The following is a 10,996-nucleotide window of genomic DNA, read 5'->3' on the forward strand; positions in this document are numbered from 1 at the left end:
TTTCTCACACAAAGCTGGACACGTTTTAAAACATCTCAGGTGACCTCTTGCTTAATATCTAAATTAAACTCGAGTGATTGATCATGTTTTCCCCTGATTTTTCTCCATCTCTCTGAGAAGTAGAGTGATTCATGATGGTGGATGGGGCTTGTTGCCGTTCCCCCACAGGTCTTGGCAGCAGGGTTGCACTAAGAGCTTGTAACCACAAATGTTTTGCACTTTGGAGCTGTGAGTTCAGTGGGCTCTCGTGCAGAGTTAAGCTCTGCCCTTGGCAATCTGTCTTCATAGACTGGTTCTTCAGGCTGTTTACAGTTTAATAGCTTTATGCTCTTGGAAAACTGATTTATGAGCAGTAACTTTATGTTTGTTTATGTATAGAGTTTTTGACGTGAAACAAAATACATGTTTCTCTTAGAGGCCAACCAGAACTGCTCAGCTCTCAGTCTCCAAATAGCATCCTGGATAATTTATTTTGTTGACAGCTGGTACGACGTGCTGCTAATACAACAGTAATTATTACACATTAGCAGCTACACGCTGGCTGTTTCAAAGCTCTTCGGCATGCTCTAATAAATACCACTTCAAAGCACGAGGCAGATTTCTCTAGCAGGCAGCAACCCTAACTTAGAGGGAGACAGTGAAAGCTTGGCTCTTACCCCATGGCTTTGCCAAAGGATGCTGGTGGTGTCAGTGGTCCGAAGCCTGCATTAACTCTGAGTTTAGGATTAGGACCTCTTGCTCACAGCACTTCTTCAGCTTTAAATAATCTTGTAGGAAATGCCTTGACCTAGTAGCGTAGCCTGGCGTTCCCTGGCCCTGGTTGAACAAAATTAAGAGGAGCAACTTGGTGGTTTTTTTCTGAGCTTGCTGCTAGGTAGCCCCGTTGATTACAGGGCGAAGCGACAGTTTCCAGAAACTTGTCCCAAAAGCATTAGTAACCTTGTTTGATGTTTTCAGCAGTGCATTTCACTAAGGACCTTGTAGTTCTTCACGTCAGTCACCTTTACAATCCATGCAAAGTACCTCATAACATGAAATGTTTCCCATGAGCTCTTTTCTTCCCTCTACTTTCTTTTGTACCTAGCAAAACCCCTTCTCTCAGTTCCCCCTTTCAAATTGTGCCAAAAGACAAGAATCACAACCCACCCTGCAGCTGGTCCGTCTGTAGAAAGGCAGGAGGAAAGGAGAGAGACCCAGCCAGAGGTTGCAGACTTCTTTTCCTCCTTCACCTCTTTTCATGGCTCAACATTCACATGGTCTTCTGTGAGAAAGTGCTGCGAGAGACATGAGCCCCTCTCCTGTAGCCTCAGAGGCAGAAAGCAGGCAGAGCCAGAGCTGAGGTGAGGATACCCTGTTTGTCTCTCCAGGATTTTATATCTCCTGTATCCTAGCTGGCTCCATCCCCCCGAGTTGTAGAGCTATATGAAAAGTGTAGGAGGCAATATTGTGCATATGTAACAAGCCTTTAGACTCTTGTTTCCTGGACTCTGGCCTTCTCCAGCATCGTTGGTGCCTCGCTGTGTAACGAGGGACGGCATCTCCCCAATCACACCCCTTCTCGGTGGCCCAATGGGGCTGTGGGGTGGCCCTGCTCCTGCCCCCCCACAGCACGTCTGGCCTTGCACCCGCCTTGGCTGGGCTGCAGCAGCAGCGAGCACTGAAGAGCAATAAAATAAGAAAGGGACTTTATGTGTAAAGGTTTTCCAAGATCTGATTTCACACTTTGTCTCCTGGCTCGTGCAGTTTTCTGTTTGCCCTGTCTGTTTTGCAGGGTATTTTAACCACAGGGTTTTTAATTAGTGTGTTTTCATGCTGATGAGAAAAAGGTTGAGTCTTCCACTTGGCTCTTGTGTTAGAGGGAGGGAATCTTGGCGTGTCCAGTTGTGCGTGCTTTGTTTAATGCGCCTGATAAAAATGTAGTTTTGCCACCAGAGAACGTGTGCTACAGACAGATACACCCCACTCCAACTTGGTAATATTTTTAAGTCTAAGTGTAAATTTAACTATATTTCCTGGTGAATTATATTACCTGTGATCGAGGTTGAGAATCCCACTAGCTTCAGCAAACCCAGCTTTTAGGTTTTCTCGGTAGAAGAATTTGGTGGCTGGCCTGAAAAATATTATTTTGGTGAGGCATAACTGTGGCTTTGTAACCTGAGTGTGGTTATGCTGACTTCTCTATGACTCCTCTATGATTTCTCCCTCTGTGGCTCCTATATGACTCTTCTATGACTCCCCTATGAAATGACCATGGTCACTTCATCCAAAGGCTGGTCCATGCCATGGTTGCCAGCAGCTGAGCTGACAAGTTGTCTCTGCTTTCCGGCATCTCTCCTGGAATTTCACCCGCTTTCTAAAGCAGCACGTCCATGTGGGAAACATCCACAGCTTCTGGGCAGCTTTTCTAATTTCCCAAGCACCTGTGTCAGAATTAATGAGAGCAAAACCGGTTGTAAAGGTCCCTTGTGATGAGTTCTCTTCCATGAGGGGTGTGGTGGCACAGTCCCATCCTCTCAACCACCTTCTCGTGCTGCTTGCTGAGTTTAACTTCACACCTACAACATGTTTGTTGCACCTCAGAGAAGTAACTTTTTTTACCTCACATTAGTCTAGTGTTTCTGGCTTTTCACAGAGCTGCTTGGAGATTGGTTATGCTTCTGTTGGTTTTCACTGGTCAAAGTACCATCTCCATTTTCCTTAACGCTCACCAAATCCTTGCATGTGCCGGCTGAATATTGTCCCATATGTTTATTTTGAACATCCATGTTTATTTTGAATGCATAAGCTGAGACATACGTACCCTGAATTCTGTGTACACTTTATTGCTGTCAGTGCTGGTATCATTTTCAGTATACCATTTTGGCCTGCTGCTTCTCAGTTTAAACATCAGTCACAGGTGCTTTCAAATTCCCTTCTTGCTGTAGCTTTTCTGTATCTCCTGGCCCTCCCAGTAGCTGTAGTCTGAGGGTTCTAACGGTGCTGGCAAACTCTCCCAAGGATGCTCTTGCATCCTTCCTCATGGGCAGCAAACACGTGCTGTGGTGGCTTGGGGGGCTCCGAGGTCTTTAAGCCATTCTGCCATGGAGGTTTTTCACCATTGTGTTGTTCATAAGACCAGTTCCCCGACCGTCCCATACAGGCAGACTCCTGGGTGGCTTCTTTGGCTTGAGGAGTCTTTCCAGCTCTTGATAAATATTAATTGTGGGTCTTTGAGAAATGCTGGTCCATGTTGTTCTTTTTTAGTTGTGTCCCAACTAACTGAGGAGGCATTCCTTCAGCTCCAGCAAAGACCATCTTCAGCACCAGCTGGTCACCAGTGTTACTAGAAGAGAAGACCAGAAAATTCCATTTAAATATCTCAACACCCTCAGTTATTTTATTTCCACAGGAGTGCAGTTGGCCTCATTTTACTAGAATAGGTAACTTCTTAAAAAATAGAGCCATTTCTGGAAAAGCTCATTGTTGGCAGCAGTAATGAACCTTTTCTCTGTTTTCTCGGGTGAAGTGTCAAATCATCTCTGTTCAGCATCTGCATTTAGGAGCATATTTCAGTTCTGCTTCACCCTCGGGTGAAGTGTCTTGCTAGAGTGGCAAAAAAATCACATTTCCCCACAGATCTCAGAGCAGCTATCTTTGTGAAATGCTCATGCTAAACACTGTTATCCATTCAGACAGATGATTAAAATCAAAGCATGGCCCATGGTTTGGAATGGGAATAGGACTGTAATGATCCTGAGCAGAGTGCAAGCGTGTGGGAGTGCAGGAACCAATTTTGTAAACTTCCATGGAGCACAAAGAAATTAACAAAAAAAAATATCCAAAACAACTGTGTGGCAGGGAAAAGCCCTACTTTTCTCCCCAGATCATTAAATTCTCCTTAGACACAGTCACCTTAAATGTGCACCTAAAGACAGACAGATTTTACCCTTGTTGGGCTCTTTGTTTTCCTCACCCCTTTGGAAAAAAAAATATCCAGCAGCATCAGCAGCTCAGTCTGCATCTTGGAGAGAATTTTCTCCCACACGGTTTTCCACAGTTAAGAGCATTGACACCAAGTTATTGGAATTTGCTGTCTGTTGTATTTTTTTCCTTTTCTTTGTGATTAAATGGCTTAACTTCAGAGGACGGGCCCTGGGTGTACAGGCTGGTTTGTTATCCCTGTCAGGAAAGGGGATGGAGGGGAAAGGAACATTTACCAGAACGGTGGGCTGGAAAAGTTACCAAAAAGTTACCAAAACTTGACTGGAAAAGATTTAAATATTTAAAATGTCAGATCCATTTTAGTATTTCTTTATTATGATGCATCAACAATGGCTCACATTTTATTTCCAGAGACTATGGGCTTGTGTTTAAGGCTAAAACAAGCTTTTCTCCCAGTGATGGCTGGGCCATCTGCCACTCTTCCCCAGTCCTCATGGCTGGCTGGCTGGCTGAATAAGGAGTCATTCAGCTAACCTCAGCATCTGCCAATTGTGTTTTCTCAGTGACCTTTCCAAAAACTGACTTCTTTTTGACTAAAAATAAATTTTACATTACCAAGCCGAAGAGGCAGACAACCCTATGAATTTTGAATAGCATCTTTGTTTCGAAATATCTCTTGGCCCCTTTGTAATGAAAGCCTGACATTAAAAAAAAGGTGTTTTAAATTGGTGCTGAGTATTGGCTGATACTCCAAATGCAATAGGACAGTCGAGCTTCTGTGCTATCTTGTGACATGCCATCATTAGCACCTCATGAAGTGGAGGGGAGGGAGAATAAAAACACTCAAACATTTCTGGAGACCTTCCTTCAGCTATTTTTTTAATGCAGGAATTTTCACTTTCAGAGTGCCTCCCTTTCAAACTGTTTCACCGTAATGACACATCTAGCTTGTGATGCAAACTTTTCAGGCAGATCTTATTGCTCAGCCTTCTTCTCTCTTTCCACCCAGGGGTGAGCAGCTGGTGTGGCAATGACCATATCCAAAATGGGAAACAGGCTCTGAATTAATTGAGCTCCTGAAGGAAACTGTTTCCTTTTGTGGTTTGGTTTGCATATATATGTGTACGTATATACATATAAGAGCTTGGCCTGAAATATGACAATGATCACCCTTAAAATAAAAGCTTGGTAGCAGAGGTGAAGCTGCAGAAGCAGGGAAAGGCTGTGTGGGATTTCATGGGCGCTGGGCTGTGACGATTTGCTTTCTCAGCTTCTGCCATACAACAAAATTTGGGGAAGAGCTTTCAGAGCCAGAGTTACACGAGTGTCTTTGCATGCAGTCCCATGCTAACAAACTGGAAACCAGTCTCCCAAAAGCATAATTCCTGCTTTATATCTATCCGCAAAAATTGGATTTGCAGTATGTGTCTTTTAAATCACTGATATAATTTCAGATGGTTTCCTCTACAGTTTACAGACCATTTCCCCAAGCCAACCCAGTTCCCATTGCATCTTTTGCCTCTTGTAATAAATCCTTTCAAGATAAATATTATTTTTTCCTGGCTTTCATGAGAGCCAAATGGCAGGATGACAGAACTGCCAGCCTTGCAAATGTAGACTTTTTATCAAGAAAGAACACTACTCTAAGGTAGCGATGTGTGGTTGCAAACCAACCATGCTAAAGCGGGGAAAGCAGGAAAACCTCACTTAGCTTTGCTCAGACAAGGGCTTGGCCTCTTATTTTGCCTCTTCTTTGGCTTTTATCCAGCTGCTGTGTTGTTGAACTTTTTTTTTTCCCATAATCAGGCTGATATCATAGGGATTTGCATGGAAACTGATGCCCTCAGCTCATCTCAGTGCCAGAATTACAACAGTCTCTTTTTCCTAATGGAAAAAAGATGTCAGATCTCCAGATGGCGGCAGTTCATGTGCTGAGTGATGTGCTAGCCTATATACACAGCCCAGTTTGATGTCTTCATCGAATTTCATGAAAGAGGACGAGAAGCAGAAAACAAAAAAAAGGATGTATTTATATGGTGTGTGTGTATATACATGTTGATTGGGTTGGTGTTTCTCTGCTGCTTCTGTTTGCAATCCCCATGGGACCTTGCCTCTGCCACCTGGGCGACATCATCCTCTTTTGGGCAGTATGAAGAAAAGACACCAGAATGCTTCGTTATCCCCCAAGGGAGCAAAGATGTCTTTGTTTTTGGGGCCCTACAGCGATTCCGCTGCTGTGTCAAAGTCCCTGCAGGTTCAAGTAAGTGTCACTAATGGCTTCTAAGTTTTGATGAAGCTGCTGGGTAGAGTGTCCAGCTCTTTTGGGGGTTAACTTTTTGGTTTAAAGCAAGTTTGAGCCCAAACTCTACCAGCTGAAGTAAACCATTCCTCCTGCATCTAGCAGTAGGTAAAGGGAGGTTCAGGAAACAGTAGAACTGGTAGAATGAAAACCCACTCATGGGTTGGGTACCCTCATATGTTATCATCAAAGGAGGACATCAAATGGGCCCTGAATCACGTTCAGATAATGCTGGATAGACGGATTACAATGTTAATAATACTGTCACTCATCCAGAAGAAAGAAGCCAATGGATAGGCCTTGTGTGTCTTGCCTCTTCTGGCATATTTAGCTCCTGGCCAAAGCTTTGGGAAAAATAGACTGCTTTTCACAGAAACTTGCCCCAAACAACACCCAAATATTGACACAAGGCTGTTGCCTCACGGCAAGATTGACTCTACCTGGCTTGTCGGCTCGCTCCTTCGGAAACCGCGCCGCAGCCCAAGCCATGAACAAGTCATGGTGTGACACTCCCGCCTGATGCAATTTGAAGCAGCCCATGCAGGAATGTGCACCAGAGAGCCAGCTCAATAAAAATCAAGACCTACTTTAGCGGTGGATTACGTGTAAGCCACAGTCGTTTCAGCTTTTTAAAGCCTTGGCTTAGGACCATTTTTTCCTATTTAGCTCACTGCTTGCTTTTTAACCAGAGCTGAGAAAGCTGCTGACTCCGTACCGTGAAACCTCAGCCACCCGGACGAGAAGCTGACGTGACTCAGTGCCAGCGTCGTGCTTGAAGTTACTGGCTGTTGTACTGATGTTCAAAAGACCCCAAGCTCCTATGTCTCAACCCCTGTGAGAGACTCTGCTGGCAGTCCCCATCCGCAAGCCATATCAACCCAAGTCCCCAGCAGTTTTAGGGAAATGATGGCATGAGTCCTTTTCCTGGGCAAGCAAGCTTGAGTGGATGGTTTCTCCTCCTACATGCCCACAGGTATTCTCTCCTTCTAAACCAGGCAGAAAGAGTCCCTCCCATTTACGGTTTTTGGTAAGCTTGCAACCTTGAAGGCTACAAGATGGTTCAGCGGAAGGGAATAGGGAGTTTTGAGGTATGCACATCCTGCTTTTTCCTTGGGGGTGCTAAAGTTGCCCAATATCTGGGGCTTTTTGGCTGTTGGGTCTGCAGGAGGTGTGGGAAGGGGCTGTGGGTAGAAGTCTGAAGCTCTCTCTTTGCCTCCATCCTGATGTATGTGTATGCCTCCCCTGTGAAGGGGTTCTCTAAGGAGTGTCTCCCCCCCACGGGGACACCCCTTGCAAGTGCTGAGATCCCCACTCAGTTGGTCTATTTTCAGGTATGTGAAAATTAGGGACAGAAAAGTGGTATTTATTTATGTGGTACGTGTAGATGTTTTTGTGGCTTTCTTGGGAGAAGTCGTCTTTCCACTCTCTCCCTTACCATCCATCTTCTCCTCTCCTGCATCCCATGCTCCCCGCCCACACCACCCTGATGAATTACTCTCTCTAGCAGGAATTGGGGCTGGCAGGTTCTCCTGTGGCCGGAGGAGGGATTGACCTCAACAGCTGTGCAACAGCCGGGGCGATGCATTTTGGGTGTCCTCCAGGACCCTGACTCACTGCAGGGGGGTGACCGCATCCCTCCCGGGGGGCTGAGCTGTTCCAGTTTGAACCCCAGGACCCTTTCCACCCCTTTCCCATCCCCTTTTAGGTTGTAGGATTCAGAGAGGAGGAAGGGCTCTCTGAAAGAGACCGGGGCTGCAGAAGGACATTGGCATGGGGCTTGGACCCGCCCTTCTTGGGAATGGCAGCATGAACATTTTTCTCCGGCTGGTGGGCCGTGTGGTGTTGCTTTGGCATGACTCAGGAGTGACTGACTTTGCCTGAAATAAAGACGCCTTGCAAGAAGGCATCCCTCTTCCAGAAGGAGGTGACTCACTGGAGATGTGCCTCCTCCCTTTTTGGGTGCAGCCACCAGCTGTGATCCCCTTTGGGAACCCTTATTGGGTTTCTTTCACCCCAAAACACGTGCTGACTTTGAGAAGCGGAATTCAACATCCTGGGCCAAATTCTGCTCCCATGGACTGCGTGTGGGCCAAGTGGCTCCTTGGTCCCCTGCACGCAACATCCAAGTTCTGCATTTTGGACTGAGTTCACATGTCAGACACGGGTTAAAAGGCACTGTTGTGAGCAGTTACTCTGATTTTCTGTGCTTAACGTACACCTTAGGATTTCCTCCAGTATTTCTGCTCCAAGCCCATAGTCTGTGGATGCTTGAGGACACAGGTCTGCAGCCAAGATCTGAGGCAGGGGACTGTCTCAGTGACCAAATATTGGCAGCAGCGGATCATAAAAGTTCTTCAGCCCCTGGAAAGGCTTCCAAGGCTTTTAAATTGCTGACCGCATTCGTGTTCTCACTGACAAAAACTTTCTTCTGCAAGATGGTATGTCGAAACCAGGCAGGGGGAGAAGACGCTTGAGACAAGGAACCACAGCCATCTACAAGCAGAGCAATGAGCTGGCTTTAGGCACTGAGAGCCAGGACTTTGCTGGAGGGAAGTGCTGGCCCAGGGTCAGCACTTAAACCCAACCCCATTCCCAAACACCTTTCTGCTCCCCAGCAAAGCAAATTTCTCACTGCTGCCCTCCAAGGATCCCTTCCAAGGTGTCCGCTATTCCACAAAGGCAAAGGTCTTCTTGGTGCTCAAAGATGCCCCATGACCACTGGGCTTTTGAAAGTTAAGCATTGCAATGCAGAAGTTTTTATGAAAAAATTGGAAATCAGTGCTTAAAAGATTCTGTTTCACTCCCTTAAAGTGTCACTAATGGTGACAGAAAAAAAGGTACTTGCAGTAATTTCTTTTCCTTGCAAAAAAATAGAGGCTTAACAGTAAATTACAGTCAGGGAACCCATATCTTCTCACCCTGGATATGTGCACCATAGCTTGGATGGGCATCTTTCCAGTCCACTTTCACTAATGTTACTGGTGCCCGTGGAGATAAACCTCTGTCACAGAAATGTAAAATTTAGCTTCAGATTCACTTTGCATGGGAATAGCCGAGTAACAGTATTTTGTCTTATTAGAGATTCGCAAACATAGAGCTTGGGTTTGGAAAAACCATATAAAATTAATGTATAGCATGTCTTAGGCTTTCTTTCTTCTTCACACTGAACTCCTGCATCCATCAAGGAGGTGGCTGCAGCACACAAGAGTGTGAGTAAAGGAAGTTGAAAAAATCTATCTATTGCTTAAGGTAGTCCACTGAGAAAGGAGATCATGCTCAGCCAGAACAGCCCCACCAGGGCTGAGATGTTTGGGTTGAACAGGCTCCTTAGGAAGCTCAGGGGTGCTCTGGAAAACAGCAAGAACAAGTTAGCTCGCTTCTGAGATGTAGCATCTTCTTGACTTCCCCAAGGAATGATGGGTGCCCAAGGTTGCAGAGGAAGAACAGAGTGGTTTCGTATGCCCTCCAAAATCATCTCGGCACTTGGATGGGAGCTGGTGACTGCCTGTGCATCTGGTACCCCACAGAGGCCCTGTGTTGGTTTTGCAAGGGAAATGGTAGTCACCTCAGGCTGGGGAAATGGTAGTCACCTCAGGCTGGAGCCGGGGTTATGTCTGGGGAGGAGGAGTGAGACCACTCCTCACCTCTTCCCGCTTGTCAGGGACCTGCACTGTCAGATGAGTGTGGGGCTGTAGTAGGAGTATTTTTCTGAAACTACAATGAGGTAATAGCTAATCCCACTGCAAACAGTTTAAATAACAAATGTTTAAACATCTGAAGTTGGTTTTAAATGAAGCAAAACCACAGGAAAAGCAGAAGTCACCAGCTGTGGCTTTACAACCTGAAACCCAAGTGAGCTTGGGCACAGGAGAGCGTTTTCACTAGAAAAGAAATGTCTCCTTCCTTTCAGGCAATGTTGTGACTTTGTGTGAAGATTTTTTTTTTCTCAGATGAGAAACAAACTGAGGCATGGAAAAAGATGAAAAGCTCAGTTTCTTCTCTCTGTCCATGGAGAGAGAGGGGGACACATGTGGCTGAGCTCTGTCACTGTTGAAGCACTTTGAGCCAAGCAAATGGTAGGACATCGGTTCAGCTCATTGCTCCGTCATTTGCGTGTGTGGCTTAGATTTGAATACACAAATTTTGATACTGTCAGGCAGCAAAAAATCTGTAGCATAGTTACTGCAGCTGCTTGTGTTCTTATACTCAGCTAATGCTTAAAAAAATGTGCTCTGATATGGACATTGGGAAATGCTTGGGATGGTGGGAAGGGGGATCGCTGGTGGTCCTTGGGCCTGGGCTGATCCCTGCTTGCTGGCCAAGCAGCAGCACCATGGGGCTGTGGGGCTGTTCCTTGTCCCTATCTGAGAGGCTGGAGTCTGGTGAGGGAAGATTGTGGCTCTGTTTTCCATGAATTGGTGGGCCATAGCAGCCCCTCATCCGAGTCAGGCTGCAGAAAGCCCCAGACTTGTGGCCGTTGCATTGATGTGATGGGGCAATGCTGGTCTGGCAAGACTTAATTATATATCCTGCTCTCTAAGGACTTCTGACAACACGGAAAATCCCACGGAAGGAGGAAATCATCATTAATTACAGTGCTAAGAGTACATGAAGAGGGCTCCAGCTAATGGAAAACCTTGTCATCTCCATTGTACCATATAGAGGTGATCTACACCGCTGGTTTAATTCGCTACTCCTGTTCCTGCACACTTATGTGACTTTAAGTAATCAGACCTCATCTAATTGTGTCTTTCTGGATAGCCAGCCTGATAGATT

Source organism: Calidris pugnax, unplaced genomic scaffold (genome assembly GCF_001431845.1).
Source record: "Calidris pugnax isolate Ruff unplaced genomic scaffold, ASM143184v1 scaffold20, whole genome shotgun sequence".
NCBI lineage: Eukaryota > Metazoa > Chordata > Aves > Charadriiformes > Scolopacidae > Calidris > Calidris pugnax.